This window comes from Arvicola amphibius, chromosome 12 (assembly GCF_903992535.2).
Source record: "Arvicola amphibius chromosome 12, mArvAmp1.2, whole genome shotgun sequence".
NCBI classification, from domain to species: domain Eukaryota; kingdom Metazoa; phylum Chordata; class Mammalia; order Rodentia; family Cricetidae; genus Arvicola; species Arvicola amphibius.
This window is the reverse complement of record NC_052058.2, coordinates 155088105-155102624: the sequence shown is the minus strand read 5'-3', so window position 1 is coordinate 155102624 and position 14520 is coordinate 155088105. Positions and strand designations below refer to the sequence as shown.

Below are 14520 nucleotides of genomic sequence, written 5' to 3'. Positions count from 1 at the left end.
CTGTGGGCCGGGGGATACTGCTGTTCAGTCCTGGAATAGAAGACACATGATAATGTTGTATGGCTGAAAATATTACTAAGAGATATGCCAAGATCTGAGATATTAGTGAGATTTCTGTCCATGCTAATAGTAATATTCTGTAAATATTGTAGAAGCAGTTTGTGTTTATTGAATGTGAGTTTAGGTCTCTTTCTCTCTCTCTCTCTCTCTGTGTGTGTGTGTGTGTGTGTGTGTGTGTGTGTGTGAGAGAGAGAGAGAGAGAGAGAAAGAGAGAAAGAGAGAGAGAGAGAGAACATGAATATCAATCTTCCAGTATCCTTCTATCTCTAAAAAAGAGCCCATTTTAAACTAGATTAGATAAACCATAAAACTTGGTGCTCAGATAGGCATTTGGCTCTGCCCACCTTCCTCATGTTAGATTTCCTGGCAGGTCCCCCCCTAGGTTGTGGCCCAGTTACATCTCATCATTGGGAATTCCAGCAGAGATCCTAGATAGGAGGGCCAACTGACATCCCTAGGCTAGTCTTTGGTCAAAAGTTACGTTCTAAGTGGTTCAATTTGGGGATGCTGTGGGAAGCTTTCCTGGGTGCAGATGTATCTGAATCCCAAGGACCAAGAGAAAGAAGGGGCATGTGTCAAATAAGGATCTCAGTGTTGTTACCAGAAGGAAGGAGGGCACAGGACCGGCAGTCCAGCTGGGGTCTACCCTTGCCGGTGAGGTGCTTCTGTGTGTCACAGGTTTGGGTTTGCATACAGCTTTTGCAGAGTCTTCTTTATTGAGGAGACAGCCTCTGTGAATGGTCATTCTTCATTATCGACCTGACTGTGTTTAGACTCACTATAAAAACACCTCTAGAGAAGCGTGGGAGGGGGTTAACCGAAAATGCAGGTCCCATCTGGCATGTCATCACCGTATTCTAGGGGCTGGGGTCCTGGACTGTGGAAGAGGAGACAGCGAGCCGAACACCATTCATCTCTCGTTGCTTTCTCTGTGCACACCATGGGACCGGCTGTCTCACACCCCTGCCACCCCGGGCACCATGCCTTCCCTGCCATTTTGAACTACACCTCCAAACTTTGAGCCAAATCAAACTGTTTCCTCCTTAGGTTGCTTTAGCTAATAATTGTTATCCCAGCAAGGAAACGGCCACAGCCGTGCTCAAAAGGCTTGCTGCTCTGGCAATGTGGTCTCAATGGCATCCTCACCCCAGGCTGTGCGCTCTCGTCAACAAGAGCACTTCTTGAAGGTGTCTCCCCGAGTGTAGGGGCAATGTATAGTCTACATGTGGAAGGAGCCAGCCTAGTACCCAACTATCTGGGCAAGACAGCGAAGAACCTAGATGAGGTCCCAGCATTCCTGGCCTGTGTTCTTAGCCAGTGTCACGTGTGCCTGAGTGGGAACGACCTCAGGTGCTTGTAACTACCGCCACTGTGTGGAGATTAATGCTGGAGAACACCCTGGTTTTAGAGAAGAAGCCTATAGGTTTTCAGCTTTGCCTTCCAAGGTCTTTGAAGTGGATCTCTTAACAAGGGTGAATCCTGCCCCCCCTGCAGGAGAGAGGGGGAACAATGTCGAAGGCAGCCGATACCATAGGCCCTTTGACACACAGCTCCCAACATCCATTTCCTCTCAGCCGTCACCCTCTCATCTGCCCTCTGGATTCTAGAAGCAGACGAAAACATTTTGCAGTGTGCAATGAGCTATATCATCAACGCGGGGGGGGGGGGGTGTGACACATACTTTATGCCACTCGGAGATCCTTTATTCCTAGCATACTCTCTCTGTAGTCTCCTTTTAAGGTAGGAAACATCAGAAAATAGCAGGGGATGGGCATCTTTGTAGAACAAAGGAACAGTGTAGATGGGCACTGCTTAGCCACAGTGTGCACTATTCAGTACGTGCTATTAAATATGTATTTGGTCTTCCTGTTTCCTTTGGCATCTTTAGAGGGATAAAGTGTCCTTTGTGATGCCAATTATAGGACTAGTAGCTGGGACTCTGGTAACTCCAGGATGAGAACTGTTTACCAGGTAGACCTTGGCAGGAGGAGAGGCTGGGACTTTAAGTTCCATCTCTGACCCCTGGAGAGGGTTCTAGTTTGTTTTCCTGTTGCTATGGTAAACACCATGACCAAAAGCTGCCCCAGCTCCCTGTACTCCCGGGCAGCCCACAGGCCTCGTCTCTAGAAGCTCCCATTTTATCTCTCCTTACCAGTTCCTGTCCTTGTCACTGTGAGGGAACGTCAGACAGAAGCAACTGCCAGGGGGTGAGATTTACTTTGTCTCACAGTTTGATGGGGTAGAGTCCATGATGGTTGCATTGACTGGTTCTGTGTCAACTTGACCCGGGTAGAGTCATCAGAGAAGGAGGAGCCTCAGTTGAGGAAATGCCTCCATGAGATGCAGCTGTAAGGCATTTTCTCAACTAGTGATCAGTGGGGCAGGCCCAGCCCATGATGGGTAGTACCGTCCATCTCTGGATTTGTAATCCTGGCTTCTATAAGAAATCAAACTGATCAATCCATGAGAAGCAAGTCAGTAAAGCAGCTCCTTCATGGCCTCTGCATCAGCTTCCACCTGTGGGATCCTGCCCTGTTTGAGTTCCTCTCCTGACTTCCTTCAGTGATGAACAGCAATGCAGAAGTGTAAGCCAGAGAAACGCTCTCCTTCCCAACTTGCTGTGACCAAACACCATGATCAAAAGCAACAGAAACCCCAAGGGAGACAATGGTGCTGGAGGCATGGTGACAGGTGCTGGAGGCATGGTGACAGGTGGCTTCGCGGTGATGGAAGAATACAGCTGTGACTTCAGATCTGGCATCGAGGTGGTGGAAAAGGGCTGCAAATATTTGATAGGAATCTTAGCCCGAGTTATAAAACTTCAGGTCCGACCCCAGCAATCCACTTCTTCCAGTGAGGCCCCCACCTCCTACAGGTTCCACATCCTCTGGAAACAGTACTGCAAACAGGAGGCCAAGTATTCGAACACGGGAAACTGTGGGGGATATTTGACATCAAAATACAAGAGCAGAAATTGAGCCGTAGCAGACAGAGCCCATTTGGTCTATGACGCACAGGGTCGAATACCTTGACCGCGCAAACAAAAGAAGCCATTCTAAGGCTTTGCATGTAAACAGTTTTTACTATTTTGCATGTTTTATATTTGTAGAGTAATTCGCTGTTTAAAATGTAGCACAAAATGGTTTTGTGGAATGATGGATGAATGTAGTCATCAAGGAATATATTCTTCAACAAGGAAATCGCTTTGCTTCGTAAGACTTCCTAAAGAGAATTTTGTATTATGGAGAGATATGTGATTTACTTAATCAATTGTTGTGTAAACAGGGGAAAATGTTAATTTTTTTCCTTTTTAGAAAAGACATTCTCCGAGAAGAATTGCACTTATGGTATGATAGGCTGTATTTCTGGCTTTATAATATTTCTGCATTGAAGCCTTTCTCTAGTTGAATAATGAGAGAATAACAAATTTGCCTTTCCTACTGTCTTGCTATGCAAATGTCTTTTACTGACACGCATTTTCCCTGGAGTTGAACAGCGGCTGGCAGCTGTGTGGCCAACTTGAAGCCCTAGGCAAAGGTTAGAGGGATGAGGCAGAGGAGAGTAGTCTGGGCAGGAAGGGCTACAGGAAGGACCTGCAGAGTTTGTGTTCATTCCTTGGTGCTTTATTCAGAGGGAACAGAGAAGCCATGCCTAGGAATCAGAGATTCAGAGGGACAAAGATGTGGGAACATGGAAGTGAGGCATGGAGCGGAGGACCTAGAGAAATGGAGCGGGGAGCTCAGGGGTAGAGGCAGCAGTATCAAGAGAGCAGCAGGATGTGAAGGGGTGGAGAGGGATGGAGGAGGGGGTAGGACAAGAAGAGGAGCAAGGGAACAAAACGAGTAGGCTTAAGCAGCAGATCCGTTCCATGAAGACAGCTCATCCATGACTGTTCTCACGGCTGAGGCAAGACACTTGTCAAAAGCAGCTTAGGGAGAGGAGGACTTGCTTTGGTTCTGCTATCCCTAACAGTAGCAAAGGTGACAGAAGAAGTGGATTGAACTGTAGGGCAAGAACAGAAGCCATGTGTCTGCAGATGGGAAGCAGAAAGAGGAGTACTGGAGCTTCCTTTGTCTTCTTTTTTATTCAGGACACAACACCAGCCCATGGGGTCCCACGTTTGGGGATGGGTCTATCTTTCCCTTAGACCTCTCTGGAAACACCTTTGCAGACTTGCCCAGACTGAGACTCTCAGGTGGTGTCAGTCTATTCAAGTTGACGGTGGTGATCAACTGTTACAAAGGATGAAAAGATTGTCCTGTGTGGAGTTTTTTCTTGTCTTGGTTCGGGTTTCTATTGGCTGCGATGAAACACCAGGACCAAAAGCCAGTTGAGAAGGAAGTCAGGACAGGAACTCAGACAGGGCAGAATCCTGGAGGCAGGAGCTGATGCAGAGGCCACAGAGGGGAGCTGCTTACTGGCTTGTATGTGACTTGCTCAGCCAGTTTTCTTATAGCACCCAGGACGACTGGCTCAGGGATGGCACCACCCCACCCATCCATCTGTGAGCTGGACCCTCCCCCATTGCTTGCTAATTGAGAAAATACCTTATAGCTGAATCTCAAGGAGGCATTTCCTCAACCGAGACTCCTTCCTCTATGATGACTCTGGCTTGTTTCAATTTAGCACACAAAACCAGCTAGTACATTTCCCATAAACTTTTCTGAAGCCCTGGTGGAAGGGGGGTGGGGTGGGGGAGCAGATGGACATTTGTTCAGAGCCATCCAAACGCAGAAGACTTGTATTGATTTGTAATTGTGTGTGTGCACCCATGTGCTGGTGGAGATCAGAAGAGGGTGTCAGACCTCCAGGAGCTGGAGTCAGATGTGACCATCCGACACGATCAGGTCCTCTGCAAAGGCAGTAAGCTCTGTTAACTCCTGGGCCATCCTCTCCAGACCCCATCTTTTATTTCTCCCAAGTCCTGCCCCTGAGAGGTGGCGCCTGGATTTGTAAGTCCAGATGAAGGATGGAGCCAGGCAAGTCTTTGCTGTCGCACGCCCACTGTTGCCTCCGAAGTTCCACTCTCAAGGAGTTCACAATGCCACGGTGTTCACTCATACGTCAATGACCTGTGTGGCCGTGTGATCTGAGCCACACAACCCTGGGCTTCCACACTCATCCTCCATTTCTCTGAATGTTGACCCAGAACTCCCCACCCACCCCTTTCCAAGGTCCATTTGCTCTGACTTCTCATTCCATTCTAGTTTGTGGCGGTTGCGTGGATGGAACACCATTTTGTTTGCTTGCTTGCTTGCTTTTGTTCTTACTGTTTAGTAAACCCTCTCCCCCAAGCTCTAATATTTAAGGCACAGTGAATCCTGCTGAGAAAAACCATCCATTATCTGGCCAGTTGCTGCTTCCAGAGAGGCAGGGACCACTGAACCTACCACAGTCCTTTCAGGGGCCTCCTTTTGTCCTGGAACCTCAAGGCAAAAACCTGCTTTTTCAGCTTCCTCTCTTGGCAACCTCGCTCTGGTTCTCAACAGCAGCTACCCTCCCCACTGGGCATTTCTGACCACGAAACCCTGTAAAGTTGGACTGAGTCACGTAGTCACTTCTAGAATGTGTGTGGCACACACACTTTTCTGGGTACCCTTATTGTTTGTCCTGACTTCTAATTGGTAACAGCATCTCCTTGACCTTAACGAATGAGTCTCCTGGTTTCCTGGAGCTTCATCTCCCTCATCTTGAGTGTCTTGCCTTCCCATTCCTTCTGTTTCCTGATTATTTGGGTTATGGACTAGTCAGACTGTTTATCACAGTTACTACAGTCTGTCCTAATCAGAATATACCAGACACCACTTTCCCTTGAACACGGGAATTACCACTGCTGCTTTCACAACCCCTGTAAGGGCTCCCGAGTCTGCTCAGTCTTGGTACCTCTTTGAAACTCGATAGACACTCTGTCTTTCAATTCTGACTTGCCTCTTCCCTGCACACCCCCTTCCTGGTGGGTGTCAGCTCAGCCGCGGGAGGCTGCACGATTTTTCACCCGCTGGCTCCTGTGACGCTCCTCCTGCCTCCAGCTTCCAGCATCCTGGTATTCACATTGATCTTCAGCCCCAGCATTTGCCTTGTGTCCTAATGACAAGAATATTGCATTCTATGCATTAAGAACTTGGAGATAATAGAGAATAAGTGGAACTAAAAAAAAAAAAAAAAAAACACTCGGCCCCATTGTTTGCATTCTTTCCTAACGACAGGAATATTGCATCTTATGTTCTAACAACTTGGAGATAATAGAGAGTAAGTGGAACTAAAAATCATATGTAATCTTAACATTAATATGCTAGCTTTGTTCCATTTGTAGTGAACTGCACAGGCATGCACACACAAGCACACACACACGAGGAGGAGAGAGAGAGAGAGAGAGGAGAGAGAGAGAGAGAGAGAATATCTTTTCCTCCTTGCATGAGCACATATTGAATGTGTATTGAATTAATTCAGTTTGACTCACTGCTGGTGGTGGGACCTCCAAGTCAATGTGACTGTGACCCAGACTGAAGCCAGATGAGACGGGACTGAATGACAATCTGACATTGGAACAAGCATGAGCATTGCTACTATTTTTAATTGTCACTTACTCGTGGTACTCACACTGCAGAAATTATATTTCTGTGTAAACAACAGTGGTCTTTGGCACTGCCCTGTTAGATGTTCTTATGCTTAGTAGGATACAAGCTGTGATGCTTAGCAGGAGTGTGTTTGCTGCTGAGTATCATGATGAAACGGGGCAAATTGGAGCTACTTTCTAAAACCCTAATATATTCTTTTCTGTCTCTCTGTCATCTCAATAATTCCCGTGCTGACAATGATTTATTATAGGTGTGGCAGTGTGATTTTGGAGGTTTCACTCCTTGAGAATCTTTGGCATAACAAGCATGACAAATGATTGTTAGTTTATCCTGTGAAAGACATGAAAAGTCCAAAAAAGACCTTTCCTTGGAAAGGTGCATTTTTTTTTAAAAATTGGCTTTTTGAGACAGGGTTTCTCTGTAGCTTTGGGGCCTGCCCTGGAACTAGCTCTTGTAGACCTCAAACTCAAACTCTTTAGGCTGGCCTCAAACTCAGAGATCTGCCTGCCTCTGCCTCTCTAGTGCTGGGAGTAAAGGCATGTGCCACCACCACCACCAGGCTGAAAGATGTACTGTCTAAGCAAACAAACAAGGGCATGAGATCCTAAAGATTGTTTATTAAGGGATTTTATAAATAATTCCGCATAGATATAGATTGATATATAATTTCTTTTATTCTGCTTTACATTATTATCTATGGTTTTAGATACATTTTTGCTTAGAAACAGCCTGTGATGGTAACAAGCTTATTCTTTCTCTCTTAATAGTTGTACTGTTTCCTTGATGTTCATTTTTAATCTTTTTTCTGTGTTGGTATGTACACGTGCATGTGAGCCCCGCCCACCCAATGATGTCATTTTCTTACACTAGTTTCTACCTCCTAAAGACTTTACCATTCCCCAGACCTCAGACTAGAGATGAGCTCAGAACAGATGACATGATGTCCTCAGAAGGACAGCCTGGAGGGGAGGAACTCGGATGAGCGGGTGGAAAGAACTGTGGCCAGAGTGGCTGGAGTCTCAGTGGAGATAAAGGACAGGAGGAAGGAAGTGTGTTCTCTACTTTTTAAATGAAAGCAAATAAAACCCAGAATCACATATAGACCCTTTGGGCACAGTCAACGTTCAAAGCAAGACTCAGAAGCTAAAGCTGCCCAGTCGTATTTGGGCAGATAGAGTGGCTGAATCTGAATCAGGTGGATCCCTGACAAATACACTCACCTAAGACTTTGATCCTGCTCTACTTACTCTAATACTCGCCTATAAGATTATTCTGTGAATCGTGATATTCAACGGTGGAATGACTTTCACCTGTCTGGCTATTTACTAGCTTCTCTCTTTATGTCAGGCACGTTCACTCGTTTGGTATCTGGTCGGCCTTAGACTGTCTTTGGATAGGCAGTGTGGATGCTGTCATTCCTTCTGTTCCTCACCCTTCCTGTTTGTCAGCATCGTGAGGAATCCTCCACCGTAGGGGACTGGTCTCTTGTGGTTCTTCAGGGAGTCCCCTCAGGTGTTTGAGGATGGCTTCATTTCTTCCTCTTCCTCAAAGACTGTACTCCAGGCTGACAGACTGTCTCATGTATGCTCAGTTCCTTACAACACCTGAGCTTTGCCTCCTTTGAGGTTCTTAAACTCCCGAGTATGAGAAGCAGAGCTTTCTCCTTTGCTAGGTCTCCCACCAGCTCCCCGCACTCTGTGCTTTCTCCTCCTTCCTGGCCAGACTGCCTAAGCCCAGGCCTTGGTAAACCGCAGCCTGGGTTTTAGCCAGGTTGGAGCCCTTCTGGTAACAATCTGTCCTGTATACTTTAAGCCTTCCCCACCAGGTGTCTTCTACATGGCCAATACCCCCAGCTTTTCTCTGAAGGTCTCTGGCTGTTGGGAGGTCTGGTGTGCCTCAGGAGTAAGACCCTTTGTGGGAAGATGCCCCACTCTGCTCAGACCTGTGGCTTTTGTTTAGTGTCTCTGATCCTCTTTCTGCACCTATGCTGCTGAAAATAAAAAGTCTAAATGTGCATTAAGTGAGAGACTTTGGATCATCAGACCTCTCCCCCCTCAAGGCTCAGGGATCTACGCAGAAGAGATGGTGGGAAAACTAAGAGCCAGAGAAAAGGAAAAATCTAGAGAAAATAGCTTCTTCCAGACACAGACAGGACGGATGCACATAGGAGCCCACAGGACTATGACCGCACACACAAGTCCTGCACAGGTTTACACCAGACAAAGTCCCACACTGAGAAGGGGCAATGGACATAAGGCCCCACCCCTAACCAGGAAGCCATTTGCAATTGATAACCTGTTAGGAAAGAATCAGTTTTCTCCAGTGGAGTGATATCAACCACACTCTACGGCAGGCCTGTTGCCCAAGAGTAGCTGTCTAAGACATAACAGACTACATTTATGTGTGTTTTGTTTCATTTTGGTAATTTTTGTCTTATTGTTTTGGTTTTCATTTTTTAATTTTATTTTTGGAGAGAGAATGAGCATTAAATTGTGTGGGTAGAGAGGTGGGGAGGATCTGAGGAGATGGGAGAGGAGAAAAACATGATCAGAATATATCATATGGAGCAATTTTTTAAAAATAAACAGTTTAGCAGAGAAACCCTGGCATTCAGCCAGAAGGAAGGTAAAAGAAGCTAGTTTATGGGTGTGAACACTGTTGAGAACCTGTATTACACCTGTAAATACACCAGTATTTCAGAGCACAGGGGAGCCTGGGGAGATGGGATCCACCAGTGCCACCATTGCCTGCTGAGGAGGGAGGGCCTCTCCCCAGTCTGCACAGCCTGTTTCCTGTCCCCAAGGCTAAACCCTGCTTGCTAGGAGGGGTCCAGTGTCCAGTCTGGGATGATGGCTGCCAGAGAGATCAGGGCTTGACTTCTGCTTCCTCTCCTGGCCTCAGTCACAAACCCTCCCATTTGTGCCACCTCCTGCCCTATGGCAGAGCCTGGCTCATCTTCCTGTGGATGAGTATGTCTTACAGAGGGCCCCAAAGCTGGTTAAATCCTGACAAAAAAAAAAAAAAAAAAAAAACACCTGGATGCAGAGCCCTGTACTCCCTGCTAACATTCTTTTTTCTGTGTGTTGTGCTGCAAACATCCCACCCTGAGGAGGGCCTGTAGGAATCGTGAGCTCTGCCTTCCATCGGGAAGAGGAAGGGACCCTCCCTTCCCCAACACTTCAAGAAAAATCCTTCCTAGCCTCTCACTGAAATGTTTTGGTAACAGGCGAGATCTTTCCTTTTATGTGTCGCAGCTGCACAAGAAATCCAGTTTTTCAGAACCTAAGCAGTTAACGCTGGAAATTGTGCCGCAAATAAATTGATCAGTATGCAAGACAGTTGTCACGGCTGAATCATGGTCCACAGTTAAGGTAAACAGATCTGTGATGACATTTTCTGAGCAGAATACAAATGCAGCGTGGTTGCTCCCAGAGGTTTCTGACATTTTTTTTTTCCTACCCGGGCAGCACATTCTCCTAAGAAGGTGTTGTTCACAAGGAAGAAAGGTCTTTGTTCAACCCTCTGCGAAGGTAGGGCTGGAGCGTTTGATGTGCTGTCTGTGATGAGTGTCGCTCTGGGAAAGATGGGTGTGTGGCGGGAGCATTTCCTTTGCTTAGCGCCCTCCCTCTTCTCCCACCCGTGGGGAGAGCCTTTGGGCTGTTTATTTGAGTGATCATGAAGATAGTCCATGCGTTTGTACTGTGAAAGTTTGCTTGTGGTTGGTTTTCTCTGTGTGAAGATCAAGGGCCGTTTTCACCTATGTGGGTTTCCATGGAGAGGGAGGAGGAGAACAAAATCTTTTTTGCATCCCTCCTCTTCCTTTCATCTTAATACTCTCAAGTTACACATCTTCCCAGGCTATCCCTGCCTGCTCTGTTTTATAGGAATCCAACACAGTGTGGCTGGACCTGAAATGAGGACTAGCCTGTAGCTGGATGCTGCACCGTGGGCCAGATACGCTGTATGTCTTGTGGTGAAGCCTGCATCCCTTAGTCCAGGCTGATGTTCTGATGTGTGTATAGCTTAGCAGGACTATCTAGGAGCTAGAAAGCAGGCATTTGCCTCTCTGTAGTGGGGAACAGCGTTCCCTGGGGGATCCTTGCAGGTGGGGTGGGGGGGGCTAATATTTCTGTTTCCGTATTGGCTATCAGTTGCAATGAGTAACCCTGAGCACAGGTCATTACAAGAGTGTCACGTTGGACATGGGGGGATAAATGAATCTGTTGAGAGTGGCAATTTGGGGTCAAAGACTTCCAGAATGTTCCAGTGACTAAAAGTGACCCAGAAGGTGTACCCTTCAAAGGTGACTGATATGGAGTATGCTAATCATTGTGGGGGCATTCAGGAAAGAACTTCTGCTGTGCCTTCTGGAACCTTCCCTGGCATCCCCAGAGCACTGGGCCTCCTGTCTTTCACTACCAGCAGCGCGCAGTGTGAAATGCCCAGCCGGTTTCATGCTCAGTCTCCACGGGGCCTTTAATGATCTCTGGCTGCTGTTTGGCTCCTAGCACAGCCTGTGGCTAAAATAGGCTTTGCAAATGGTGCTTATAATCCAGACAGACAGCAGCCTGAGCAAAGGACGGGCACCTGGTTAATCTGGTTTCTTAGCGGGAGTATGGATGGAGAAACTGAACGCAGTGCCAGCTTCTGTGGGGCCTGTGTCCTCCGAGTTGACAGACACAGGAGGTTGTACATGTCCTTTGCAACAGGTCCCTCACAAGCGCCTGTGACAGAGGCCATGCAAACTTCCAGCCATCCCAGCCGTGTTTTCTTCCTTCTCCAGAATTTTCTGCCCATTCCGTGTAGGAGGATCAGGTGACCAAGGTTTTTTTGGGTTTTCCGTTTTTTGAGCCTTGAGGCTGACACACCATTATTTTGAGACAGTGACATCATCATCTTTCCTCTTTGAGGCTCTGTCATCCCAGCCCTGGTAGCTCACCCTGGACTGCTGTGACCTTCATTCTTTCTCAGGAGGAATACAGGTAGATTGGGACCATAGCTATACCAGGGAGGGAGGGGCTGGTTGAAAACAGGCCTCCTTGAGACTTGGCCCTGCAGTGGAATCTGAACAACCAGGGAGTTAGCTGAGCAAAGAGATGGATGAGAGTTTTCCTCACACAAGGATGGAATGTGTGCAATGGTTCTGGGGTGTGAGGGAATATGGCATGGTACAAGGATGGCCAGGGAGATTGACTGGAGCCAGAATGATGGGCAGCAGAGGTGGCAGCAGCCTGAACAAGTTGGCAATGGCAGGGACTCCACACAGTCAGTGGCAAGAGTAAAGAGAAGTTGAGAATGAGAGTGGAGTAATTGGCCTTATCCTATCTGATGGAATGGGCACAGACAAGAGGGCCAGGGCGGAGCAGGCGGCCGTGGTGTTACCAGTTGGACCAACAGCAGAAGGTAGACAGACTTGCAGCTGGGACAGCAGGCTTGGGAATCCGTGGCGTGGTGTTGGTGTTACACACCTGGAGGAGGTCACTGAGGGGAAACATGGATAGAAGGGGCTGCCCGGGATGCTCTGGAGTCCTGGTGAAGAGCAGCAGCTGGCAGGACACATGGCAGGAGGGCCAAAAGGTAGGGGGTCAGGGATGTGGCTCCTGAGAAGCAGGATGGATGCCTGAGTAAGGCTGGAGAACCAATCCCACAGAGAGGGTAGGAACAAGAGAGTCCTGGTTGTCCATCGCCAGCTGTGGCTGCTGTATGTGCAACCCCAGACCTCTGGTGGGGTCTTGAGAGCAAGTCTAAGTAGAGAAGAAGGGCAGGCGAGTGGGAGGAGCAGAGAGGCAGCCATATGTAGGGGCTCGGCCCCTGCTTTAAACTTACCCTCGCACAATGGAAACCCCTGCGTCTGTTTCAAGGTTTGCATTTGACCTGTGGCACTGTTATCATGGAATGCATCTGAGTTTCTGTGCAGCCCCAGACTCCCTCCTTGCTGCTAACTGTGGCAAACCCCCATCAGTATATGTGAGGCTCATGTCCTTGCTGAAGCCTGACCAGACGCTGCTTGATCTGCCTGTAGGGAATGAGGATTGAGAGCAGGATGAAGCACGCATCCAAAATTTCTGGGTTCCCTCACCAGCATGCATCAACCCTCTGAAGGAAGTACGGGGCTGTAGGAACCTGTCAAGCCAGGGGCCATGTCTCTGCCCTGCTCAGGCATGAGAGGCGGTACCATGTTTCCAAGGGAGAAACTTTGACTGTACCAGGTCCAAGGCAAGGTGTGCAGTGTGTGTGCGTACATGTCTTCCGTTAGTATCTCCCTTGATCCCTCAAACTAGTTGCTTGTGTGCACATTGCATCTGTATGGCTTGTATGGTGTGTATGAGTGTGGTGTGTGTGTGTGTGTGTGTGTGTGATGCCCAGAGGGGAGGGGTGAAGAGTGGTGGTGACATAAAGTGGGGGCTCACTGCTTCACATACCTCCACTGGAGGATACCATGCCTGGTCCCCTGACCCGCCCTCAGATGTGGCCAGGTGCAAAGGCTGAACAGAAACAGGCTGCACCCGCTCTACCCAGGAGGAAGCCCACCTCAGGCAGTCCAGGCTGGTGCTGTGTCCCCGTTCTCATGCTTTGGTGACAGCCGTCCCAGGTGAGCGCTTTGGGAAGAACATGGGTCCCAGAATGTAGCCTTCTCTGCACATCTGTGAGACAGGACCAGAAAGACAAGAATCCCAGAAGTGCAGGGAAGACCCTCATGGTAAGACGATTGTTAGCACCTGTGGGTGTGTCTAACTGAATAAGCGTGCTTACATTGTGCCCGGTGCCACATCTGAGTGCTGTGCCCACGCATCAGTGTCTCTGAGCCTCATGACTTCAGACGTGCGCACGATTACTCCCACTTTTCAGATAGCAGACCAAGGCACGGACAAGCGATTTGCTCAAAAGTTATGAAACATCTCCACTTGGTGTGTGTGTGTGTGTGTGTGTGTGTGTGTGTGTGTAAGACATATGCACAGAGAAAGATCTCTATTGAAAGACACCCTTTTCCTGGGGAAAAATAAGAGAGCTGGGAAATTTCTTCTGGTAGATATTATACATGCTTTTCTGTCCTCATGGCAACTCCGGGATGTAGGCATTTGCCTGACGTTGTAGCTTGGAAAGTTAAGTCACTTCCCATAACTCCACAACTCAGTTGCGTGACCCCAAACCATGGCATTCCCTGTGTGCCACACACACCTCAGTGTTTGTTCATCTCTTGGGGTAGCTGGGTGGGGTCTGCCAGCACACCCCACTTCTGCCTGGGCACATTGAGGAAGACAGTCCTGTAGTGCGTGGCTAAAACCTGAGCAGGCTCTAATACCCTCCAGCCTTGTGGCCTGGCACCCGCCTCTCCCTACCCAGTTCTCCAGCCTGCAGCAAGGGATGCCTTTATATCTACTTCATGGGTGGATGGAAGTCAAGTTCATGACAGGAAGGTGGACGGGTTCCAGAAAGACAGTACCTAATAGAAATCTGGAGCAAAATTCTGTCATTGTTACGAAGCCAATCTGCTCATCATTGGACATGCCTGTTGGAAAGGGCCCCCCCCCCTTCCTCGGCCTCTGACCCATGCATGCATTGCTCCAGTTCACTGACTATGACAGTCTTTTCTGTGTGTTCCTCGTGAAAAAGTTTGAACATTTGCTATTCTGTCTGTGACATCCAATTGACGCATATTAAACTAATGCTGAAGTAGCACATGGTGAGGTTGTGAGAATGGCTCAGCTGGTCAGGTGCTTGCTATGCACGAGCATGATAGCTTGAGTTCAGATGCCTGGAACTACCCGTGGACAAGCCAGGCATGGGGGTGCATGTCTGTAGTCCCAACAGCAGCAGCAGAGAGAGACAAGAGGATCCTCGGGTCTCACTGCCAGCAGCTTAGCTGAATCAGTGAGCTCCG

The 14520-nt window shown here is 48.3% G+C and overlaps 1 protein-coding gene across 3 annotated transcripts in view; it reads left to right on the top strand.

The window, feature by feature from the left end:
- The window catches only part of Arnt2 (aryl hydrocarbon receptor nuclear translocator 2), a 142580-nt gene that overhangs the window by 19549 nt on the left and 108511 nt on the right, over positions 1–14520 (top strand). The window contains exon 1 of one of the 3 annotated variants that reach the window (XM_038313597.1): positions 10045–10168. The exons of the other annotated variants lie outside the window; for them this stretch is intronic. The gene's annotated coding sequence lies outside the window, so the exon portion shown is untranslated. Of the gene's footprint in view, positions 1–10044; positions 10169–14520 lie in introns of those variants that run through there. 3 annotated transcript variants of the gene reach the window in all.